The sequence below is a fragment of the Mustelus asterias genome, chromosome 4 (genome assembly GCF_964213995.1).
Source record: "Mustelus asterias chromosome 4, sMusAst1.hap1.1, whole genome shotgun sequence".
NCBI classification, from domain to species: domain Eukaryota; kingdom Metazoa; phylum Chordata; class Chondrichthyes; order Carcharhiniformes; family Triakidae; genus Mustelus; species Mustelus asterias.
The window spans coordinates 145,929,224-145,940,938 of NC_135804.1; positions in this window are offsets into that span (position 1 = coordinate 145,929,224).

Below are 11,715 nucleotides of genomic sequence, written 5' to 3' on the forward strand. Positions count from 1 at the left end.
AAATTGTGATTTAAAAAGAATTAAAACTGTCGTGCTAATATAGCTGTATCAGCCCCGGTATTACAAAAACTACCAGTAAACAGTATGACATTACTGAACGGACGGTAGGATGACTCTGAACCTCTAAATACCTCAGGCATATATGCATGTGATTTGTACTTTTTGCATTTTTATTTGATATACCTTTAAAGAAACATGACATACTTCAGCACAATGATACCGTTTCTCTTTGTGAGCTTAAGGGGAAAGATTGTTGATGCGATTTAACAAAATAATGGTATATAACATTTCTGATCATTCCATCAAACCGTGATTGCAGGCAATAGGTAAGGTGCAGACAATTTTAAAAAAAAATCACTAATGAGTGCAACCATTTCACAAACTTTATACAAAATAAATATTTAACAATACTTGCAGAAAACTGTTCCTTCAAACACACACTCATAAACAACTACTGAAAATTAAACCCAATGGGTCCATTAGAAAGCTTACAGAGGCAGTGCTTTTTAGAACATTTCCTGTATTCTTCTGAATTTCCCTTCAAAGTAGATTTAAAACTGCAGTATATTATATAGTTCAGAATTAAATTACTTGATGTAAATGCAATATTTAAAAAGGCAGCAGAAAAGAAATAAACGTCAAACTTTTCATTCGGTTTTATGAACTCTGTATGTCACCTGAAGTATATAATCACATTTTCTTACTGCAGTTTTAGAACATATATATATATATATATAAATATATATGTATATTATATATATATTACACATATATATACACACACACTTACTGTAAAATATGCAGATTTGTAACATGTTACAAAGGCCGAACTACATATTACTGAATTTGCATTAAGTTCCACAAAAACAGGTCTCAAGTGGCTTACGAGTGCTGTATGAATTTTCTGACTGTGTTACAGTGTTATGTTACGATCAATTTACTCACTCCAACAATTGTTAGTTTACATAATATATAGTTTCTTTTTGAAAAAAAAATGCTGAGGGAGATTAGCATGCTTTAACATACGCCACTCAATCTACTGACCTCGCAACTATCCACACAGTATTTTTGAAAAAATAAGTTACTTGGTCGTGCAACAGGACACAAAACGACAGTCAGGATGAAAGTCCTCAGTTATTATGCAAGAGAAAAGGGTCCGTGAAGTAGGAACATTTTTACTATCGCAGAGTTACAGTCACTATATATTATGAGTGAGACAATTTGCACTGGTGGGGTAACAAATTTGCAATACTTGTCACTTTTAAAATATGTTTTACATGTGAGTTCTGAGTATTATATAACATACTGCAGCTTTAAATAATAAGATTAAAGCTGCCTTTTAGGGAATGGTATTCAGTAGCAAAAACAGGAGCTTAAAAATTAGAATTCTATCAGCATCAACACCATTAAAAACAACAAAACGTACTTCCAAGTACTGTAAAAATGTAATATGTTTGACTTTGAACAACTTTTATTTAAAAAAGTAATGTACACCAAAAAAGTCAAATAGCTAAATTTTTTGATGCAGGTCTGTTTCTGAACAGTAGCTTAAGCAGTCTTCGTAAAGTCATCCTTTCAAAATGTTAATTCTTGTGTTTTACATTTATTCGATAAATGACAGTATTACAAAACTCATCAAGTTAACAAGAATGACATTTACATGTACCGTACAGCATTTGAAAGCACAAATATTTAAAACCTTTTGCAACAATTACAACGAAAACTGTATGTCAGAGTAATTTACAAGAGAAAGGGTCTATAAAATAGTAAAGAGCCCACAAATTTTTTGCAAACATTTTTTGTCTTTTTTTCGTTTTTTTTTCACTGTTTCACTACACTCTTTCACAACATAATTTAGCTTATTACAAAACCTCCAACAAAATGCTTGCCTTTTTTTCTCTCTCTTCGGTATTTTGGTTTTCCAGAGCAGTTAATGTAACTCTACGTCCTTTTATTAACACCCTGAGGAATAAAAGGGTTACGCACACATCCAAACACATCACATCACTTCTAAGAAAAATATACACTTACAAAATATATTACAAATTGGCACACTGAAAAATATACAAGAATTTATAGACGTCAAAGTTCATTTAGAATTTTTTTTTAACTCTACAGATCAATATTTATAAAGCTCGTTCTAAAGAAAGGCAAATAATACCAAAATGTTTTAGTATTGTATTTGATACATCTCAAAACATTTTATTTTTACATTCCTGTGAGATTTTATTTCTCTCCTTCACTTAGGAAATGCATCTCTTTTAGCACCATGAAACACTAGCAGCTCAGTGGTACCTCTACTCCTCTTTAAGCTTTGTATGTACATTCAAATCTCAGTAGGTAGAAGTTGGAAAGGCAATAAGCAAAATAATAGCCAGAACTGCAGGCAGCTGAGTTCAGTGTAGCAACCCAATGAGTTTCACCCTGGTTCCTGATGTGACTGAAGAAGCCAGAAAAAACAAAAAAAAAATGTTAAAGCCATAAGACAATTGAACACGTGACCCACAGAAAACATCAAATAATCACTCTACAATACAACGTACCCTTTTTTGGTAGGCGGGTACAGTTCAGGTGCTGGCGCTGAATAATCATCAACACTGAATAATAATCATCAGCAAAGTTCATTTTAAAAGAAAGATCGGAATTCTCCGGCCGTTCATGCCAGCAGGATTCTCCAGTCCTGCTGAAGTGAACGGAGATTTGGCTGAGCACCAAATTATCCATCCTCCCTTGCAGTGGCGGTGGAGCGTGAACGGCTGGAAAATTCCGGCCAAAATGTTTGGACAGATTGGGCTCGCACGGCATTGATGGAATTTACAACGGGTGTTATTATTTTGGTGACTCAGTGCCTCAAAACAGAATGATGTTACTGACCATGTTCCCATCCGTGGCCCTGATAGTCCAACAGGTACATACATGACTCAAATACATCGCCCAGGCAGGAACTACCACAGAACACATGTTTAAAGGTTATTTATTTATTTATTCATCACAAGTAGGCTTACATTAACATTGCAATGAAGTTACAGTGAAAATCCCCTAGTCGCCACACTCCGGCGCCTGTTTGGGTACACGGAGGGAGAATTTAGCACGGCCAATGCACCCTAACCAGCACGTCTCTCTGACTGTGGGAGGAAACCGGAGGAAACCCATGTGACCAACTATTCATAGCGAAAAGTGAAGTTCAGGGTCCATGTCCCTGATTCTGAAATAAAAATACTGGTTTAATTAATGTCATTTGAAGGGCTGAGAGGCAAGAGTGCCTTTGATAATTTCTCCAAGTGAGTGAGACTTGGTATGGCTGAATACTTGCTGTAAGAAGTTTAACAACACCAGGTTAAAGTCCAACAGGTTTATTTGGTAGCAAAAGCCACCAACCTGGTGTTGTTAAACTTCTTACTGTGTTTACCCCAGTCCAACGCCGGCATCTCCACATCATGAATACTTGCTAGCATGGGTTTCCACAGCCCTAGTGACATTACTTTTCTAAATAGGAAGTGATGGCAATGGGCAGGTGGGTTTGAACAGGGGGAAAAAAGTAATTAAATTAGAATTTTAAAAATACGTATTTTGTAAAGTTTGTCTTAAAATAATTTTTCTATTTCTTGTGCACAGTCGCCACTTCCTTGTTTACTTCACTTCATTTTAATCAGGATGGTATCCAGCACTATTAACCTTGAAACTACACCTGCTATGAGACATGGTCCTATAAATTCAAGAGCATTATATTCCAGCCTTGTTGGGGCTTATAGGACAAGAACACAAGGTAGATGAGGAAGGCAATTCAGATCATCTTCATTCATCCATTCAGTGAGTTCTTAACACCACCAATACCACCCTCCTCCCCCCCCACCACCCCACCCATTGTAGAATCAAACTGTTTAAATTATTCTAAAGTATTTGTCTCCCCATTTAGTCATTGTTCTTCACAATGATCACTCATAGAATCATAAAAAACCCTACAGTGTAAAAGGAGGCCATTTGGCCCATTGAGTCTGCACCAACAACAATCCCACCCAGGCCCTAACCCCATGACCTCATGTATTTATCCTTTAATCCCCCTGACACTAAGGGGCAATTTTAGCATGGCCAATCCACCTAATCTGCTTATCTTTGGACTCTGGGAGGAAACCGGAGCACATGGTGGAAACCCACGCAAACACAGGGAAAACTCCACACAGACCCGAGGCCGGAATTGAACCCAGGTCCCTGGCGCTGAGAGGCAGCAGTGCTAACCACTGTGCCACCGTGCCGCCACTCAGTAAAGAAAAAATTTGCTGCAATCTGATAAACTAAAATTATCTTCCAGTAGCTGCGACCTTGTGCTAGCTCTGCAGGCTGATTTAGAATAATCTTGCAAGTGAGGCATTGCTATATTAACTAGCTTATATGTCTCCATAATATCGCCTTTCAAATGTCTAATTTCCAGGCTGAAAAATCCAAGTCCCTATAGCCTTTCCTCATACTTATATCCCTGACATTCAGGATCAGCATCATGGCTCTTCTCAACACTGCCTTCAGCTCTTGAATGTTTCTCTTGTTTCCTGCAGACCAGAATTGGACACCGTATTCAAGATACTGTCTCACCAGAGCACATTATAGCTTGATCATTATCTCACTTGACCTATATCATACCCTTGTGGCTATATTATTCAATAACCTATCAGTTCTGTTGGTTACTGTTCTGCATTGGGGTGACATGTTTAGCATTGACCACTAAAGCACCAAGTCTCTCTCAGTTTCATCTGGCAGCCAACCAAGATGTGTTCACAATGCATCCTAGCAGGTAGAGTATCAATTTATAAATCCATCCAACGGGAGGTGGTAAAAGGGGGAGATATTCTTGGTGATGGTAAGAAACTGGAGCCTCTACCATCACTATCCACTATACAAAGCTCCTGGTTACAATGTGAACGTAAAAGCGAATGTTGTCACAGCATTTTGGACCCTTTGGGGAGTTGATTGGCTCATTCGGCTGGTCGACGTGGTTCAGATTAGTATCAACAGCATGGGGTTCAATCCCCATTTTGGTTGGCATAGATTCAGGGCCTGTCTCCTTGCCCACCATGTAGTAGAGGTTGTGATGCTTGGGTCGGACCTGCCTTCGGGCACAGAACTCAAGAAGAAGAAGATATGCAAATTGGATACCCCATCAGGCATTGAGGCAATACCAGAAGCAGTCAATACATCACATATGCATCCGCACCTAAATAAAGATAGGGTAGAGTTTTGGGTGGCGATTATTCTTTAGAAGGCAGCACAGTAGCACAGTGGTTAGCACCGCTGCCTCACAATGCCAGGGACCCTGGTTCAATTCCGGCCTCGGTCACTGTCTGTGTGGAGTCTGCACGGGTTTACTCCAGGTGCTTCGGTTTCCTCCCACAGTCCAAAGATGTGCGGGTTAGGTGGATTAGCCATGCTAAATTGCCCCTTAGTGCAAGGGGGTTTAGAAGGGTAAATGTGCAGGGTTGCAGGAATAGGGCCTGGGTGGGATTGTGGTCGGTACAGACTTGATGGGCTGAATGGCCCCCTTCTGTATTGTAGGGATTATATGATTCTTATATGATATATGAAGCTGGGCCCAGTTCTGGCAAATGACCTTCAAACAAACGTTTAAATGTTTTTTTTCAGTATTCACATTTTTTTAAATTTTAGATTTTCAGTGTGTAGATTTTCCTTTTATCTCGTGTTATTACAGAACTCATGTTCTGCCATTACGTAAATAACGACATCAAATTGACAAAGCACTCAAAAGGAACTCCAGGCAGAACATTATTACTGAACCACTTTTACTTCACTCTTCCTCCCTGAACCCAATGATAGACTCTTGTATATGTCAGTCTTGGCTCAGTGACAGAAATTTCACCTCCCCAAGTCAAAAAGCTGGGAGGTCAAGGCCCACTCCAAAGACATAATCTAAGCTGACTCTTCAATCCAAATACTGAGGAGTGGTGCACCATCAGATACACCATCTTTCAGATGACACTTTAAACCAAGTCTGACCTTTCCAGGTGTTGTAAAAAAATCCCACGGCACTATTCAAAGAAGAGGACATTTCTCCCTGGTGACTTGAACAATATTTATCCCTCAACAAATGCGAGGTGATGTAGTTTGGTAGATCCAATTCAGGTGGGAGTTATAAAATAAATGGCAGAACTATCAGGATCATAGACACAGAGAGATCTGGGAGTACAGGTCCACAGATTCTTAAAAGTGGCATCACAGGTGGAAAAGGTGGCGAAGAAAGCATATGCATGCTTGCCTTCATTGGACGGGGATGGAGTGTAAAAGTTGGCAAATTATGTTGCAGTTGTATAAAACGTTGGTTAGGCCACATTTAGAATACTGTGTCCAATTCTGGTCACCACACTACCAGAAGGATGTGGAGGCTTCGGAGAGAGTACAGAAAAGGTTTACCAGGATGTTGCCTTGTATGGAGGGTATTAGCTATGAGGAGAGACTGAACAAATTGGGATTGTTCTCCCTGGAAAGACGGAGGCTGAGGGGCGACCTGACAGAAGTTTATAAAATTATGAGGGGTATAGATACGGTGAACAGTTGGAAGCTTTTTCCCAGGGCAGAAATGCCAATTACAAGTGGGCACAAGTTCATGATAAGGGAGGAAAGGTTCAGTGGAGATGTGCGGGGAAAGTTTTTTGTTTACACAGAAGGTGGTGGGGGCTTGGAATGCATTGTCAAGTGAGGTGGTTGAGGCAGTTACATTAGCCACATTTAAGACTTATCTTGATAGGCATATGAACAAACGGGGAATAGAAGGATATAAACGGTTGGTCTAGATAGGTAAATGTGATCGGCGCAGGCTTGTAGGGCTGAAGGGCCTGTTCCTGTGCTGCACTGTTCTTTGTTCTTTAACCAACATCCAGAACAGATGAACTAATCACATATTTCATTGCAGCTTGTGGGATCTTTCTTTGTACAAACTGGCTGCAATGTTTTCTACACTGATCTTTTTACATTCAACATAATCTAAGCTTCAAAGGACTTCATTGTCTGTAAATGCATAAAATTAGAAGTTTTCTTTATTTCTTAATTAAAGATAATTAAGATGAAGATAATTGAGATAATCAGCTACTTGAATGTGACTAAACTCTTAGCTTCAGAATTGGAGATATAGAAATGGTTTAATTCCCTGATCCACTACAAACTGGGCAAAAGAAAAATCATATTTTTACTTCTTCAATCTACAAGAAATAGTGCTTAGCATTCCGGTCTGGATAGGCAGGGAATCAGGTACCAGCTGTAAATACACAGAGACAGCTGTGCTGTCAGTAACTATAATCATTATTATTACCTTCACTTCCCAGCTTTTTTTTGTGTGTTATTTATAATTGCTTTCGAGATAGATTTTCTTTCAGGGTGAAGAAGTTCAGTAAGAGACAGTATTTGGGAATGTTTTTGTTACAATTGACATGCACTAGTGGGGTTCTGGAGAAGAAAATATTTTAATTTTGTACCTCATGTCAGGAGCCAGATCTCACATAAAAAATGCCATGGAAAGTGCTACAGACTTTCATCGGTCATTAAAAAGGATGAGGACGTCCTCAATAGACGTGGATACGTGCACACTTCCCAGCAGGAGATGTTGGATAGTATTAGGAGCAAGGACCTGTTACCATATCTGATTACTCTCCTTCCATATTCCAGAGAAGACGCAGCCAATTAAACTGGCTATCATCAGCTTGCTCAGGTGAAATTAGGGATCACATTTGGGAGTTCCCTTGTCTATCTGGTTGAGGATTACATTACAGTAGTGGACCCACCAACTTAGCTATTAAAGGAAGTCCATTCTACTTACTGTTTTAGCATTTTTCAAGAAAACATAGAAATCACTGAACGAAAATCAAAAAAGGTGTCAAAGGTTGATTTTTAATCTCTTTGACTAGCTGATTTTTTTACAATGGAAACTGATGTGGGACCTAACTTTTTAAACTATTGCTAATGTTGCATTAAACTAGATATTAGTAATGATGTTTTCAGCAGGTTACAACATTGGTCCATTTAATCTACTCTTCCGACACCAGCTACCATACTATGAAACTTGTCAAGCTTGTAATATTTTCCCTAAAAGATTCTTATTCAGTTTCTCTCTTTAAAAAAAATCAGCTCTGGTTTTCAAAGAAAGAAAAGAACAAAGCAATTTACAGCATAGGAAAAGGCACTTCGGCCCTCCAAGCCTGCACCGACCATGCTGCCCGACGGAATTAAAACCCCCTACCCTTCCAGGGATTATATCCCTCTATTCCCATCCTATTCATGTATTTGTCCAGACGCCCCTTAAAAGTCACTATCGCATCTGCTTCCAGTACCTCCCCCGGCAGCGAGTTCGAGACACCCACCCAACCTCTGTGTAAAAAACTTGCCTCGTACATCTTCTTTAAACCTTGCCCCCTAGTAATTGAATCTTCCACCCTGGGAAGCTTCTGACTATCCACTCTGTCCATGCCCTTCATAATCTTGTAGACTTCTATCAGGTCGCCCCTCAACCTCTGTCGTTCCAGTGAGAACAAACCACATTTCTCCAACCTCTCCTCGTAGCTAATGCCCTCCATACCAGGCAACATCCTGGTAAATCTTTTCTGTACCCTCTCCAAAGCCTCCACATCCTTCTGGTGGTGTGGCGACCAGAGTTGAACACTATATTCCAAGTGCGGCCTCACTAAGGTTCTATAAAGCGTCAACATAACTTGCCAATTTTTAAATTCAATGCCTCGGCCTATGAAGGCAAGCATGTCGTATGCCTTCTTGATACCTTCTCCACCTGCATTGCCACTTTCAGTGACCTGTGTACCTGTATACCCAGATCCCTCTGCCTATCAATACTCATAAGCGTTCTGCCATTTACGGTAAATGCATTACCTCAGATTTGTCCAGATTAAACTCCAACTGCCCATCCGCCCAAGTCTCCAACTGATCTATATCCTGCTGTATCCTCTGATGGTCCTCATCGCTATCCGCAAATCCACCAACCTTTGAGTCTTTTTACCATCAACAAGCTGTTCCAAAGAGCTACCACAACCTCGCTTAAAAAATGTCAGATTTCTCATTATAAACTGTGTCGCCTAGTTCTCAAACACTTTGTTCAAAAGAACGTTCCTGTGCCCACATTCAACACGGTCAAGAAAACCTTAGTCTAGTTCCCTGTCTTACCCGATACTTGTTATTCTATTTGCCAGGATAAGCAACCTTTCTTCATAATTTAGCCCACAATTCAACAGCCTTGTAGGTCTCCACTGACACCCTGGCAGTGGCATTAGCAGGTTGGCACTGTCAAGGGGGTCTGGAGGGTGCAGGGCGTTTGCTGTCCCTATACCGGGGTATCTCCCTTGTTGGGGTGGGGGTAAGATCTCTGACTGGGGGGGGGAGTGGGGGTGAAGCCTCTGACCGGGGGGGGGGGGGGGGGGGGGGCGGTTGGGTCACCCTCATGCCTGAGTTTGGTGTGGGAGGGGGTGGGGGTGACAATTATATTTAGTGGAGAGTTGCCCTCCGTCGTGAAGGGCTAGGGGTGCTTCCTTGTCTACGGGGAGTTGTAATGTCCATAGTGGGCATTGGTGGGTAGACTACTGCACGCTGACACTCTGAGATTGGGACCCTCTTTAAAAGCAGCGCCAAACCTCTGTGAAGCTGGACTTGCCGATATGTTTCCCATTGGGGATTCTTTTGCCACCAAAGTGTGATTGAATCCCACCTGGTTAGTGCTGCCAGCGACAGTGGGAAACAATCCAGTGGCACCAGCACTTAGGCCAGAATTCATAGAATCATAGAATCCTACAGTGCAGGAGGAGGCCATTCGGCCCATCGAGGCTGCACCGACCACAATCCCACCCGGGCCCTATCCCCATAACCCCATGTATTAACCCTAGCTAGTCCCCCTGACACTAAGGGATAATTTAGCACGGCCAATCCACCTAACCTGCACATCTTTGGACTGGGCGAAGAAACCGGAGCACCCGGAGGAAACCCACGCAGACACGGGGAGAACGTGCAAACTCCACACAGACAGTGATCCAAGCCGGGAATCGAACCCAGGTCCCTGGCGCTGTAAAGCAGCAGTGCTAACCACTGTGCCACCCTTTTTAGGAGGCGGCTATTCGGCCCATCGAGCCTGCACCGACAACAATCCCACTCGGCCCTATTCCCATTAGCCCACGTGTTCATAGAATCATAGAAATTCTCCAGCCATTCACACAGGCAGGATCTTTCAGTCCCGCTGACAGCGCACCCCCACCTCGAGTTTCCTGGCAGCGAGGGGTGGTATCAATCTGAAATCTCATCGACAATGGCGAGACCAGAAGGTCTAGTCACCGGCGCCTGGCATGTCGCCTCCTGCCGCTGAGAAACAGGTGACGGGGAGGCCAGAGAATCCGGCCCTTAGTTTCTCATCGGGAGAATCACAGCCTAAATTTCGGTCTGTTTGATCAGAAACAAATTTGCTTAATTGAGACCAGTTGCATTGGCTTTCTGATAAATGTAAAAATAACTCCAGCGCATTCCTGCATTACCTTGGGTGCATTATCCTACAGTGCAACACAGTACTATTATTGTGTTTTTTCAAGTAAATTGAAGCTAGATAGTAAGCTTCAATTGGAGACTGGATAAACTGGATGGAAATCAATGTGCCACTTGCTCTCGCTGCACCAGTTTCACAAATAAAGTATGGTTCAAATGAGAATTGCATTTCAAACTGATTTCAGAGCTGCTCCAGTTCAAAAATAACAATATAATCACAGTGTCAGGCTCCCAGTATTCAATCTTCATCCTTGCTTTGACTCAAACATGCTTTCTTAGTGGAAATTAAAATTTACGAGTGACAGGTGTAACCACTAGGAAATATTTGCTGCTTCTGAAAATTATTAAATTTGAGCCCGAGATTGGGTCCATGGAGATTCCTTCATTCAATTAACTTATAACTCCCTTCAATAATCGATCTATGAGCAAAGATCCTCATCTTTATCTTCTCTCCTAGGAACCGGCTGAAGCACAGGTCTCCAAAGTTGAAATGTGATGAATCAGATTAGTGATTAGTTACTGCATCACCTCTCTCGCACAGACAGCTCAGACTTGAACCTCTTGAGGTGTTTAGTGGTACTAGCAATCCACAACAGCACACTGCAGGCATAGCACAAAACAATTTGCTGCCAGCCAATAAAGCCAGTTAATGATTGGATCAAAAAGCTAATTAAGACTGTCTGGTTTTTGCTTTAAACTGTAGTTGGCTGCAGCTTCTTGAAAATTCAAAACATCGGACCAGACAGAAGCAATATTCTTCCAAGTAAACTTGATAAAAAGTGTTTACACTAGAAATCTTCTCAGAATTTTTAGAATTCCTTAGAGATGCACCATCTCAAACTCAATTGAGTGTCTCAGTCTGTAAGTTGTATCCCTGGAGCTAGATTTATTTTTAACATTGGTGTATGTATTCACATTCATCAATTTCATTTGGAAATGGGGCAAACATTGTGAGTCTGTGAGGCTAATGCGCCAGGGTTCAGCTCTATGCCCTGCCTTGCGGCCAGCAGTGATCAGTACTGGGAAAAGGGGATTATAATTTCTACTGTGTGAACTGCAATTGAATAAATGGCATTTAAGGTACTTGTTTTGGTGGGACAAAGCTGAGGAATACAAATGTTAGAAGTTAGTCCTCCAGCTCTAATAGCCACATTGAAATCTATCTGAACAAAAACACTTTAATACACA